Source organism: Hemiscyllium ocellatum, chromosome 6 (assembly GCF_020745735.1).
Source record: "Hemiscyllium ocellatum isolate sHemOce1 chromosome 6, sHemOce1.pat.X.cur, whole genome shotgun sequence".
Taxonomy (NCBI): Eukaryota; Metazoa; Chordata; class Chondrichthyes; order Orectolobiformes; family Hemiscylliidae; genus Hemiscyllium; species Hemiscyllium ocellatum.
The window spans coordinates 122,385,939-122,398,395 of NC_083406.1; the positions used below are offsets into that span (position 1 = coordinate 122,385,939).

At 45.0% G+C, this 12,457-nt stretch overlaps 1 protein-coding gene across 1 annotated transcript in view; it reads right to left on the minus strand.

Moving 5' to 3' along the window:
* Positions 1–12,457, minus strand: part of inppl1a (inositol polyphosphate phosphatase-like 1a) — a 231,278-nt gene that overhangs the window by 135,760 nt on the left and 83,061 nt on the right. The gene's annotated exons all lie outside the window — the stretch shown is intronic.

A 12,457-nucleotide genomic window follows, 5' to 3' on the forward strand; every position in this document is an offset into this window, starting at 1 on the left:
CCTTGGCGTCAAAAATTGCAAGTTGGCTGAAAGGTGGAAAACAGAGTAGGTATGGATGGGTACATGTTAGGCTGGGACAACTTTGCTGATTTTTCTTCCAAGATGACAACGGAGTAGGGGTGTTGGGCCATACCTTATCTGTTCTGATCTCTTTTGCTTTTTAAAAAAATCAGTTTTTGGGGTTTTTTTCACCTCACCTTCTGGAGGGAGCTCAGTCGTGGAAGCAGCAGGGACAGCAGTGGCTGTGGGCCCAGGGTGGGTATTTGGCACAAGGCAGCTAGCACGATGCTGCTGCAGCCTTCTTCAAAGTCCGGAGTTTGGAAGCAGCTTAGGGGCTCGGTGTTGTACCAAATCGGGATTCTGGCTATCTGCAGCAAGGTGGCTAATGAGTATGGATCACAGTCAGCGGCAAGATGTCTGGCAAAGTGGACTGGACTCTCGCAGTCAACAGTAAGACAGCATCGCAGAGCAGTGCACACCCAGGAGACTGAGCACTGTACAGAGGAGATCCAGCCCTCGTGAGGAAGCCCAGCATAGAACTTCTGCAGACTCATGGCTAAAGGAGGACAGTTTTTTTGACATGACACAAAGGAGGACTGTAAGGTTTAATTTTTACCTTATTTCATTAATTTTCTACTTTGTATCGAAGATTTTGTACCTCTTTGTCTTTGTACCTAAGATGGAATGGCTACTTTGTAAACATTTCACTGTACTCCTGGATCCCTGCACTTGATTTTAGGACATGATAATAAACTGTCAACGGTACTAAAATGGTTTCCAATGTCAAAATTGAAGACACTGCATAAACTTAAGATCTTTCATGCTTTGAAATATGTCTGTTTAGAGGAAATAAATCTGGGAAACCAGAATCATTTACCGAAATACATGAAAAACACCATGGTAGTTGAAAACTAGCTGTAACATGGGTCAGATTCACAATTAAATATTCCTTCCAGCAGGAACAGGAAAGGATGAAAGGCTTGGAACATTAAGAGACAGTATCATTCCTGAAGAAGGGCTTATGCCCGAAACGTCGATTCTCCTGTTCCTTGGATGCTGCCTGACCTGCTGCGCATTTCCAGCAACACATTTTCAGCTCTGATCTCCAGCATCTGCAGTCCTCACTTTCTCCTCGAAGACAGTATCATAATGTCAGCAGTAAAGTACAATGATTTAAAAGAGAAAAAGGTCCAAATAAATTAAAAGGTGCATTCACAGGGGGCCTTTCACCAACTCTCAAAGCAGTTCATTGCCAATTAAACAAAACTGAAGAATAGTTGCAGTTACGCTGTAAGAAACATGGCAATTTGCACAGCAAACTCCCACAAAAGGTAATGCAATAATTACCAAACAATTCACTTGAAAGACATTGTTGGAGGGGTAAAAAATAAACCTGCACTGGAGAAAACTGTCCACTAACTCTGTAGACCGGTAACTAACATAGAACATAACAGCTCAGAACCTCGATGTTGCACCGACCTGCGAACTAATCTAAGCCCATCCCCCAACACGATCCCATCATCATCCATGTGCTTATCCAAGGACTGTTTAAATGCCCCTAATGTGGCTGAGTTAACTACAGTGGCAGGCAGGGCATTCCACACCCTTACCATTCGCTAAGTAAAGAACCTGCCTCTGACATCTGTCTTAAATCTATCACCCCTCAGTTTGCAGCTATGCCCCCTCATGCAAGCGGACGTCATTATCCTAGGAAAAAGACTCTCACTGTCCACCCTACCTAATCCACTGATCAGCTTTTATGTCTCTATTAAATCTCTTTGGAGAGAAGATGGCCAATGACAACAAACCCAAATGTCTCAGCCTTTCCCTCAGAAGACCTTCCCTCCAGACCAGGCAACATCCTGGTAAATCTCCTCTAAACCTTTTCCAATTCTTCCACATCCTTCCTGTAATGGGGCGACCAGAACTGCACACAGTATTCCAAGTGAGGCCGCACTAGCGTTTTGTACAGTTGCAGCATGACATCACAGCTCTGGAATTCAATCCTTCTACCTATAAAACCTAACATACTGTATGCCTTCTTAACAGCACTATCAACTTGGGTGGCAACTTTCAGGGGTCTATGCACCAACACCAAGATCCCTTTGCACATCCACACTACCAAGAATCTTTCCATTGACCCAGTATTCTGCCTTCCTGTTATTCTTCCCAAAGTGAATCACCTCACATCTAGGGGGATTGAACTCCATTTGTCACCTCTCAGCCCAATTCTATAGTTTTTCCAAGTCCCCCTGAATCTGTAACATTCTTCCAAACTGTCCACTACTCCACCAACTTTAGTGTCATCTGCAAACTTACTAACCCATCCCCCTATGCTTGCGTTCAAGTCATTTATCAAAATGATAAACAGCAGTGTCCCAAAACAGACCTTTGCGGCACATCACTAGCAACTGGACTCCAGGCTGAATATTTTCCATGAACCACCACTCGCTGCCTTCTTACAGAAAGTCAGTTTCTAATCCAAACTGCTAAATCACACTCAGTCCCATGCCTCCACATTTTCTCCAAAAGCCTACCATGTGGAACCTTATCAAAGGCTTTACTAGAGTCTATATATACATCAACCGCCCTACCCTCATCTACATACTTGGTCACCTTCTCAAAAAAACTCAATGAGGTTTGTGAGACACAACCTGCCCTTGACAAAATCGTGTTGACTATCTCCAATCGAGTTGCTGTTTGCTAGATGATAATAAATCTTATAATCCTTTCCAAAGTTTTTCCTAAAACAGAAGTAAGGCTCACTAGTCTATAATTACCTGGGTCATCTCTACTGCCCTTCTTGAACAAGGGCACAACATTTGCAATCCTCCAGTCCTCTTGTACTAAACCTATAGACAATGATGAATCAAAGATCAAGGCCAAAGGCTCCACCATCTCCTCTCTAGCTTCCCAGAGAATCCTTGGATAAATCTCATCCAGCCCAGGGGACTTATCTACTTTCACACATTCTAGACTTGATAACAGCTCCTCTTTACTAACCTCAATCCTTTCTAGTCTAATAGCCTGTATCTCAGTCTTCTCCTTTACAATATTTTCCTGAGTGAAAACAGATGGGAAATATTTGTTTAGTACCCCTCTGATTTTCACAAGGTCCACACACAACTTCCCACTTCTGTCTTTGACTGGCCCTATTCCTACCCTCGTCATCCTGTTATTCCTCACATACCTAAGGAAAGTTTTAGGGTTCTTCTTTATTCTACCTACTCATGTCCCCTCCTTGCTCCTCTTAACTCTCTCTTTAAATCATTCCTAGTTAATCTGTAACTCTCCATCGCCTCATCTGAACCATCTTGTCTCAACGTCACATAAGCTTCCCTCTTCCGCTTAACAAGAGATACAATTTCTTTAGTAAATCATGGTTCCTTTACCTGATCACTTCCTCCCTGCCTGACAGGAACATACCTACTAAGGACATGCAGTATCTGTTCCTTAAACCAGCTCTATGTTTCAACTGTTCCCATCTCCTACATTTGGCTGCCCCATTCCCTGCCTCCTAAGTCCTGCCTAATCGTATTATAATTGCTCTTCTCCTGTCTGTAACTCTTGCCCTGTGGTATGTACCTATCCCTTTCCATCATTAAACTAAATGTAACCAAATTATTGTCACTCTCTCCAAAGTGGTCACCTGCCACTAAATCAAACACCTGGCCTGGTTCATTACCAAGTACCAGATCCAGAGTGGCCTCCCCTCTTGCCAGCCTTTCGACATACCGTGTCAGAAAACCCTCCTGCACACATTGGACAAAAACTGATCCATCCGACGTAGCATTTCCAGTCAATGTTGGGCAAGTTAAAGTCTCCTATAGTGACAACCCTGTTCCTTTCACTCCTACCTGAATAATTTTGCCAATCCTCTCCTCCACATCCCTGGAACGTTGCTGAGGCCTTTAAAAAAAAATCCCAGTGTGATCTCACCTTTCCGGTTTCTAATCTCAGCTCATACTAACTCAGTAGACGAGTTCCCGCCAAAGGTTCTCTCAGCCATGATACTGTCCTTGACTAACAAAGCCACACCTCCCCTTCTTTTACCACCAACATTGATCTTAATAAAAGATCTAAACCCTGGAACCTGCAACATCCATTCTTGACCCTGCTCTATCCATGTCTCCGAAATGACCACAACGTCGAAGTCCCAGGTACCTATCCATGCTGCAAGCTCACCTACCATATTCCAGATACTCCTGGACTTGAAGTAGACACACTTCAAACCAGCTTGCTGTCTGTCAGCACATTCCTGTGGCCATGAAATCCTGTCCATGTCCTCCCTACTCTCATCCTTCTGTACACTGCAACTACACCACAGGTTCCCATCCCCCTGCTGAGCTAGTTTAAACCCACCCAAATAGCACCAGCAAATTCCACTCAGGATATCAGTAACCCTCTGGTTCAAGTGAAGACCATCCTGTTTGCCGAGGTCCCACCTTCCCCAGAATGAGCCCCAATTATCCATATACCTGAAACCCACCATCCTGCAATCACGTGTTCAGCACATTCTTTCAAGCTAAAACTTGCATTTCGAAAGAAATTTACACAACCATACGAAATCTAAAAGTGGTTTACAGCCAATTAACTATTTTTCAAGTGTAGTCACTGTTAATATGTAGGTCTAAAACTAACAAACCAAACAGGTATTGGTTTCACATCCTGTGCAAAAGGCAATAAGCTCTAACAATGTAGCACTCAGGTGCAAAGCTCCCTGACTAACCACACATCCAGTCTGACAGATCAGGACAATATCCAGGCTTGGACTGACAAATGGCAAGTAGCATTAATGCTACACAGATGCTAATAACCATCAACATCAATGATGTTTGATGGCATTATCATTGCTTAAAGCCCTATCAATATCCTGGGAGTTACTGTTGACCAGAACCAGACTCACCATATACACTTGTGGCTATGGGGGAAGGTCAGAGACTGGGAATTCTGCTCGAGTAACTCACCACCTGTCTCCCAAAACTTATCCACCATTTACTAGGCACATGTCAAGAGTGTGGTGCAATACTCCCCACCTGCCTGGATTGATACAGCTCCAACAACACTCAAAAAGTCTGATATCCAGGACAAAGCTGCCCACTTGATTGGCACCACATCCACAAGCAATGCTCAGTAGCAGCTATGTGTACTGTCTACAAGATGCACTGCAGAAATTCATCAAAAATACTTAGACACCACCCTCTAAACTTACAACCACCTCCATCTAGAAGGGCAAGGGCATCAGATGTATGGAGACATCATCCTCTGCAGGTTCACCTCCAAGCCACTGACCATCCTGACTTGGAAATATATCACCATTCCTTCTCTATCACTGGTTCAAAACCCTATAATCCCTTCTTTAAGGGCATTGTAAGTCTACATACAGCACCATGCTTCCAGCTCACTGCCTTTATTCCTGATGAAGGGCTTTTGCCCGAAACGTCGATTTCGCTGCTCGTTGGATGCTGCCTGAACTGCTGTGCTCTTCCAGCACCACTGATCCAGAATCTGGTTTCTAGCATCTACAGTCATTGTTTTTACGCAGTTCAAGATGGTCAGCCAGCAACATCCATCTCTCACTCTGGATCTAGGCTACCTTCTTAATATAATTTGAGGGGGTCTGCTTTGGTCCATTACAAATTGGGGGCTCTTGTCAGGATCAAAATTCAGGAGTGGATTTAGGATTATTGGACTCAAAGGCAGCAGGCGGTGTTAGTGTCCTTTGTTTTGGGTGCTGAATTCGCTTGTTAAGACACAGTGCGATTTTTGTAAAAATGGTTATTTCAGTCAGTAGGAATTTCCAGAGGATGGAAAAAGTCAATTTGGGAGTTTTACAGCAAGTGAGTAGGGTAAAGCTTTCGAAATTGAAAGACCTGCTGGAGTCAGGGTTGCCTTTGTCTGTGCAAAAACGGTGAGGTAATAGCAACAACAGCTCAACATCTATGATTGTTGGAAATGCCCTCAGAAACTTTGGAAATTGCTAAAATTCAAATGCAAATGAACCAGCTTGAATTAGAGGCAAAAGAGAGACATAAGAAACTGAAACAGATTGAATTATGATAGAGAACAGAGGAAACCTCAGAGGGGAAGAGAGTGCGTGTCGAGGAGGGGCGATGGGGGGGGGGGGAAAGAGTGGGTGGGAAGGAAAAGAAGGTGCTGAGGGTGGGGGGGGGGGGGGGGAGAGAGAGAGAGAGCGCGTGCCAAGGGGGGTGGGTGGGAGGGAGAAGGCGTGCGCCATGGGGGGAGGGGGTGGGTGGGAGAAGGCGTGTGCCTTGGAGGGAGGGGGGGTGGGTGGGCGGGAGAAGGCGTGCGCCATGGAGGGAGGGGGGTGGGTGGGAGGGAGAAGGCGTGCGCAGTGGGGGGGAGGGAGAAGGCACGCGCCGGGGGGGAGGAGGAGGAGGAGGAGGAGGAGGGAGAAGGCGCACGCCGAGGGGGGGGAAGAAGGCGCACGCCGAGGGGGGGAGGGGAAGGGAGGGAGAAGGTGCACATCGACGGGGGAGGAAGGGTGGGAGGGAGAAGGCGCATGCCGAGGGGGGAGGAAGCGCCTGCTCCGGGGTAGCGAGCAAGGGAGAAGGTGCACGCCGAGGGAGGGAAAGACCGCATGCCAAGGGAGGGGAGGGGGGAGAGGGCGCAAGCTATTTCCCAAATGCTCCCCCACTCTGATGTTCTCCACTTCACCTGCCTCATTTCGTAGGGCCAGATACAACATCGCCCCTTCTCATTTCATTGTAAATTATATTTCTTGCTCTGCATAATCTATTTTGTAGATCTGTTAGTCTCACGCAACCATAATCTTATATTGAAACGCAAATCACAATTGTATTAAAAAGCTGTATATAGCACCAAGCCATATACAGAGGTATTGGATAGAATATTTCCAGACTGCACGAGGAGGAATTGATGCAGCTTTCTTCAATTCAAGTGTCTCAATCCTCCACTGCTTTGTTCATGCCTTGTGCATATATGAAATAATACTGAGTTTGGCTCTGTGGCTCCATGCCCTACCACAATGGGAATGGAATTTTTTTGTAAATATATTAGCAAATTTTTTTACAACTTTACAAACATGTAAAAGTATTGGAAAAGATCAGTAACAAATATCAGTATAATAAAAAGAAAAAAACACAAATTATAATATAACTACTATCTACTAACTACTAACCTAACCTATAATATAAAGCAAACCCTAACACTGTGCAACACCAAAAAAAAAGAAAGAAAAGCAAAATAAAAACAAAATTCAGAACAACTATGCTCGGCGCAAAGCTCCCAAACAAAGGTACGGGAACATTGCATATATACCCGTATTAACTCGGGAGACCCCCTCCAGGTCTTGACAAATCTAATCATCCTGGTTAAACAAATGCCCTAATTAAAATAACTGACAAATCTATATCCAAATAACTCAAGTCGGGCTGCCACGTCTTATAAAAATTGTCTGTTGTGTGGTGCACCATGTTTGCGAAAAAGTCCAAGGGAACATGCTCCATAATTAATTTCTGCCGTTCCAGCAAGCCTGGTGGGTTCTCAGAACCCAGTTCATCAGAATATTCTTCTGTGCACAGTATGCAAGAATATTAAATAGTTTCTTCCCATGCCCGTCTAAAGATGGTAAATTCTGTAGACCTAAGAGGAGAGATATCGGGTCTACTTTGACTTCAGTTCTCAATACCCTCCCTATCTCTCCCACCACAGCGCTCCAGTAAACACGGAGCCTGTGGCATGTCCAGAAGCAATGGGTAAGAGTACCTACACTTATTTTATATTTGGGGCACACTGAAGATGCCCCTTTTTTAAACTTCGCCAGGTGGTCTGGCGTCAGATGAGCCCTGTGCAAAACTTTTAACTGTGTAGCGCATGTCCTATTACAGATTGAGATCTTTTGAAAATTCTCCCGTATGTTCTCCCATGTTTCAGAAGAGATCTCTACTCCCAGCTCTTCCTCCCAGACCTCACATAACCGGTTAATATCCTGCCAGGCCCTGCCACCCAGGACACTAACTGAAAGGGTGCTTGTGGAATGTAGCACAACCTCTCTGTATCGGGTTTATAGAGCTTAGGTGAGAAGTGAGGTCTTCTTCTGGATGAAATCCCTAACCTGAAAAAAACAGGAAAAAATCTCTGCTGGGCCACCGGTATTTGCGGCTCAGTTGCTCAAAAGACATCAAGACGCATCCCCCCCCCCCCTCAAACAAGTCCCCCAAACTAGAAATTCCTCTTGCTGCCCATAGTTTGAACCCTGAGTCCATCATCCCTCGTCAGAACCCTGGCATGCCAACTATAGGTGTAAGTGGCGAAGTCTTGGATAAACAACCCTCACTCTGACGCATCGCCATCCATGCCTTGATTGTACTAATGGCAATGGGGTTCCAGCAGTGGTCCATAACTGTCCTCATTGTATCCATGAACAACAGGTTAATAAGAGGGCACTTTGCCTGGGAGGCCTCGATATCAAACCATATTGAGTTTGGATCGTTACCTACTCAATCACAGACAAAGAACAGCAGGGAACTCAATTGATATCTCCTGATGTCTGGGAAATCAACTCCGCCACCTCCATTTAGTAAGTTTGATCAGGGGCCGCCCACGATGCCAGACAAAGGAACCAAACCACCCCATAAGCTTCCGCAGCGTTGACCTGGGAAACATTATAGGGAGCATATGCATGGGATAAAGCAAACGAGGAAGAACATTCATCTTAATGAGAGATATTCGGCCCAGCCATGAAATTGAAGGAGCCTCCCATTTCTGGAGATCTCACCTAATATTGTCGAGCAAGTGAGCAAAGTTAGTCCAAAATAACAGATCAAACTTAGGGGTAATAAAAATGCCTAGGTATCGGAACCCTGGGAACTTAGAGCCTCCTTCAACTTCTGGTACATCCTTAAGGTTCCCCAAAGGCATAGCCTCCGATCTTGCAAGGTTAACCGTATATCCTGAAATAGCCCTAAATTAATTGATACGTTGTATTAATGGGTACGGAGGTCATCCTGTTTGATAAAAACAGAAGGACATCATTTGCATATAGTGTAAACTTGGGTGCCCTTGATCCCACTTCCGGAGCGATTATGTGGACATTCTGACGAATGGCCTCTGCCAGCAGCTCTGTCACCAACATGAACAACAGCGGTGAGAGGGGGCAGCCTCGCCGACTACCCCTAACAATCCTAAAATTCCCAGACTTCACCCCGTTGGTGATGACCGTGGCCAGAGGGTGGTGATATAAAACCTCCACCCACCTAGCAAAGACTCCACCCAAACCAAACGGTTCTAAGACATAAAAAAGATACGGCCATTCCACCCTGTCAAATGCTTTCTCTGCATCTAAGGAAATCACCAACCCCTGAATTGATCGTTGCTGACAAGCTTGGACCATATTCAGCAACCTTCAAATATTACTAGAGGACCTATGGCCCCTTATAAAGCCTGTCTTGTCCTTCTTAATAAAATGGGGCAACACCCTTTCCAATCTCATGCGCCAGGATCTTGGACAGAATCTTGAAATCTGAATTTAGTAGAGAGATGGCCTATATGAGGCACAATACTCAGGAACCTTCCCCTTCTTAAGAATTAGGGAAATGTTAGCTTCTCTCAAAGATGGTGGTAGGCATTCATGCATATCGGAGTGATTGTACATCTCCAATATCAGTCCTGTCAGATTCCCTATAAACTCCTTATAAAACTCACCCGGAAGACCATCAGGGCCAGGCGCTTTCCCACTCTGAAGTTGCCTAGCTGCCTCCTGTGTTTCCTGAACTGTCAAGGGGGCATTAAGGAGAGAAGCTGTTCCAAGGTTACCCCTGGGAGGTCCAGGTTCTTAAAAAAGGTCTCCATTTTAGCCCTCCTCTCCTTGCAACCTTCAGACCGATGCAATTCAGAGTAAAAGCTCTGAAAAGCCTCATTAATCTTTTTAGCATTATACGCAAGGACCCCGGCGCTGTCTCTAATGTCAGTAATGGATTGGGGAGCACGCTTTTTCCTAGTCAGGTACGCTAAATATTTCCCTGGCCTATCCCCATATTCGAACAGCCTTTGTCTAGCAAAAGCAAGTTCTTTCTCTGCGTTTTGTGTCAGTATTGAATTCAAGACAGCCCGGAGGGCTGTGATCCGCTGTAGCTTAGTCACTGAAGGCCACACAAAATGAGCCGCCTCAGCGGCTTTCAACCACATCTCAAGTAGACACTGCTGTTCCTCCTTCTGTCATTTCCGGCTAGCCGAATGGGAAATAGCTAATCCCCTAGCAAAGGCCTTAGCAGTCTCCCATTGCATAGATGGACGACTAGCCGTGCCTGAGTTGATAGTTAAGAATTCCTGAAACCCCTCCAAAAAGTATTCCACAAATTTGGAATCCTTAAGGAGAAAAGCGTCCAAATGCCAGTGCCGCAAACTTAGCCCCTCACTCTTGGCCTTAACCTCCAAATACACTGCTGCATGATCAGAGATAGCTATATTCCCAATTTTACAACCCATAATCGAATCCAGATGGGCCGAGGCAGCCAGAAAGAGGTCAATCCTTGTATGGCATTTATGTGGGTTTGAAAAAAAGGTGAAGTCCCTACCGGTAGGATGAAGACATCTCCAAATATCCACCAACCTCAACTCCTTGCACAAGTCAACCACCTACTTGGCCTGCAAAGAAATAGTTGGGGGCCCACAAGGCATCCTGTCGACTGTCAGATCCAAAAGACAATTAAAATCACTCCCCACTATAATAATGTGCCGTGTTCCAAAAGCACTCAACTTAGAGAAAACACAAATCAGAAATTTGAGGGGATGCGCCAGAGGACAGTAGACATTTAAAATGCCATATTCCTCCCCATGTATCAGGGCTTTAAGTATCACAAGCTGTCCGTGCTCATCTTTTACCTGCTCTAATAATATGAACGGAAGATTTTTCTGGATAAGTACCGCCACTCCCCTACTTTTACTAGTAAAGGATGAATAGAATACCTGGTCATAACCCCCCTGTTGTAATTTCAGGTGTTCCCCATCATCAAAATGGGCTTCCTGTAACAAAGCAATATCAACCCTTTCCCTCTTAAGGGTAGAAAGCACTTTTTTTTTCCTTTTAACAGGTGAATGACTTCCCTTAATGTTCCAGGCGCACCATTTAATAAGATACTTAGCCATATCCCCTTTCAGAGACCCTTGAACCCCTGGGAGGGAGAACCCTGCTTACAAAGTGCTATGCATAAGTAAATAAAGACTCAGATTCGAAGAACTATATATACAAAAACTACTCTATCATAACTATAAACAATTATGACGACCAAAAAACTACAAAATAAAAAGCAACTATAAAACCTTGAATGGAAGACTCTTCCCCCTGCCCATAGGGGGCACTCACTCTACCCATCCCCTCCTTCACAGTTCCTGCAAACCAGGACTGTGCCCCAGCCTTAGGCCAGAAAAAAAAACAAGGAGATGACCCTTAAATCAACAGAAAAAAGACCAAGTCAGGATGAGCTCTCCACCCATCCCTGGCTTCATGTTACCCCCCTACTTGTGTCTAAAAGAGAAACAGAACAAACAAAAAAAAAGGGAGAGATAAAGGATATCCATAAAATTTCCCATCAGAAAATCCAGTTATTAAAAAAAGAACAACTTATTCCAAGGTCTTTTCCCCCCTTTCCAAAAAGGAAATTATTAGGGAGAAAGAAAGGAATTTTTTAAAAAAGGGAAAACATGGGGAAAAGATAGAAAAGAGAACAAACATTAAACCATATTCTTCAGGCCAATCCATCTATTTAAAGTGTCTAAAAGTTTTTAGTTTTATCCAGAGTCAATTTTACAAACTGAGTCCTCGTGGCTGAAATGGAGCACTGTGGGGTATTTCATGGAGTACTGGATGCCCAGGTTCCTCAGCCTCTTTTTAACTTCATCGAAGGGCTTCCTCTTTCGAATTAAGCTGCAGAGAAATCCTGGAAAAACATGACTCTTGACCCCTTGTACAGCAGTGCCTGCGGATCTTTTCCCAAGGATATGAAAGCTTCTATGACGTTTTGCTTGCCCTTATATGAATGGAAGTGCACTAGGACCGGGGGTGCTGCACCAGCCCTGACCTGTGCACTGTAACCAGATAAGCCCTTTCAATCTGTAGCCTGCTGGAGTGGATGTAAAGGCCCAAAAACTTCGGCAGCCTGTTTTCAAAGAAGCTCACTGGCTGCTCACCTTCAGGAAGCCTAACAATTCGGAGATTTATTCTCTGCTCTCGATTTTCGAGATCGTCGATATGGTCTCACAAGGCCCACACCTGGAGTTGACTGGATGAGGACCCCATCACAGCTTCCGAGGCCTTAGTTCGACCCTCCACCTCCTCCAGCATCTCCCAGAGGCCCTGGATCTCCTGCTCATGCTTCTGCAGCATGGATGCAATAGGTTGGACCTGGGCACAAATCTCCCCAATCACAGCCCCAAACTTTCAAGGTAAGTCCCTCCATCGCCGCAGCCAATTCCT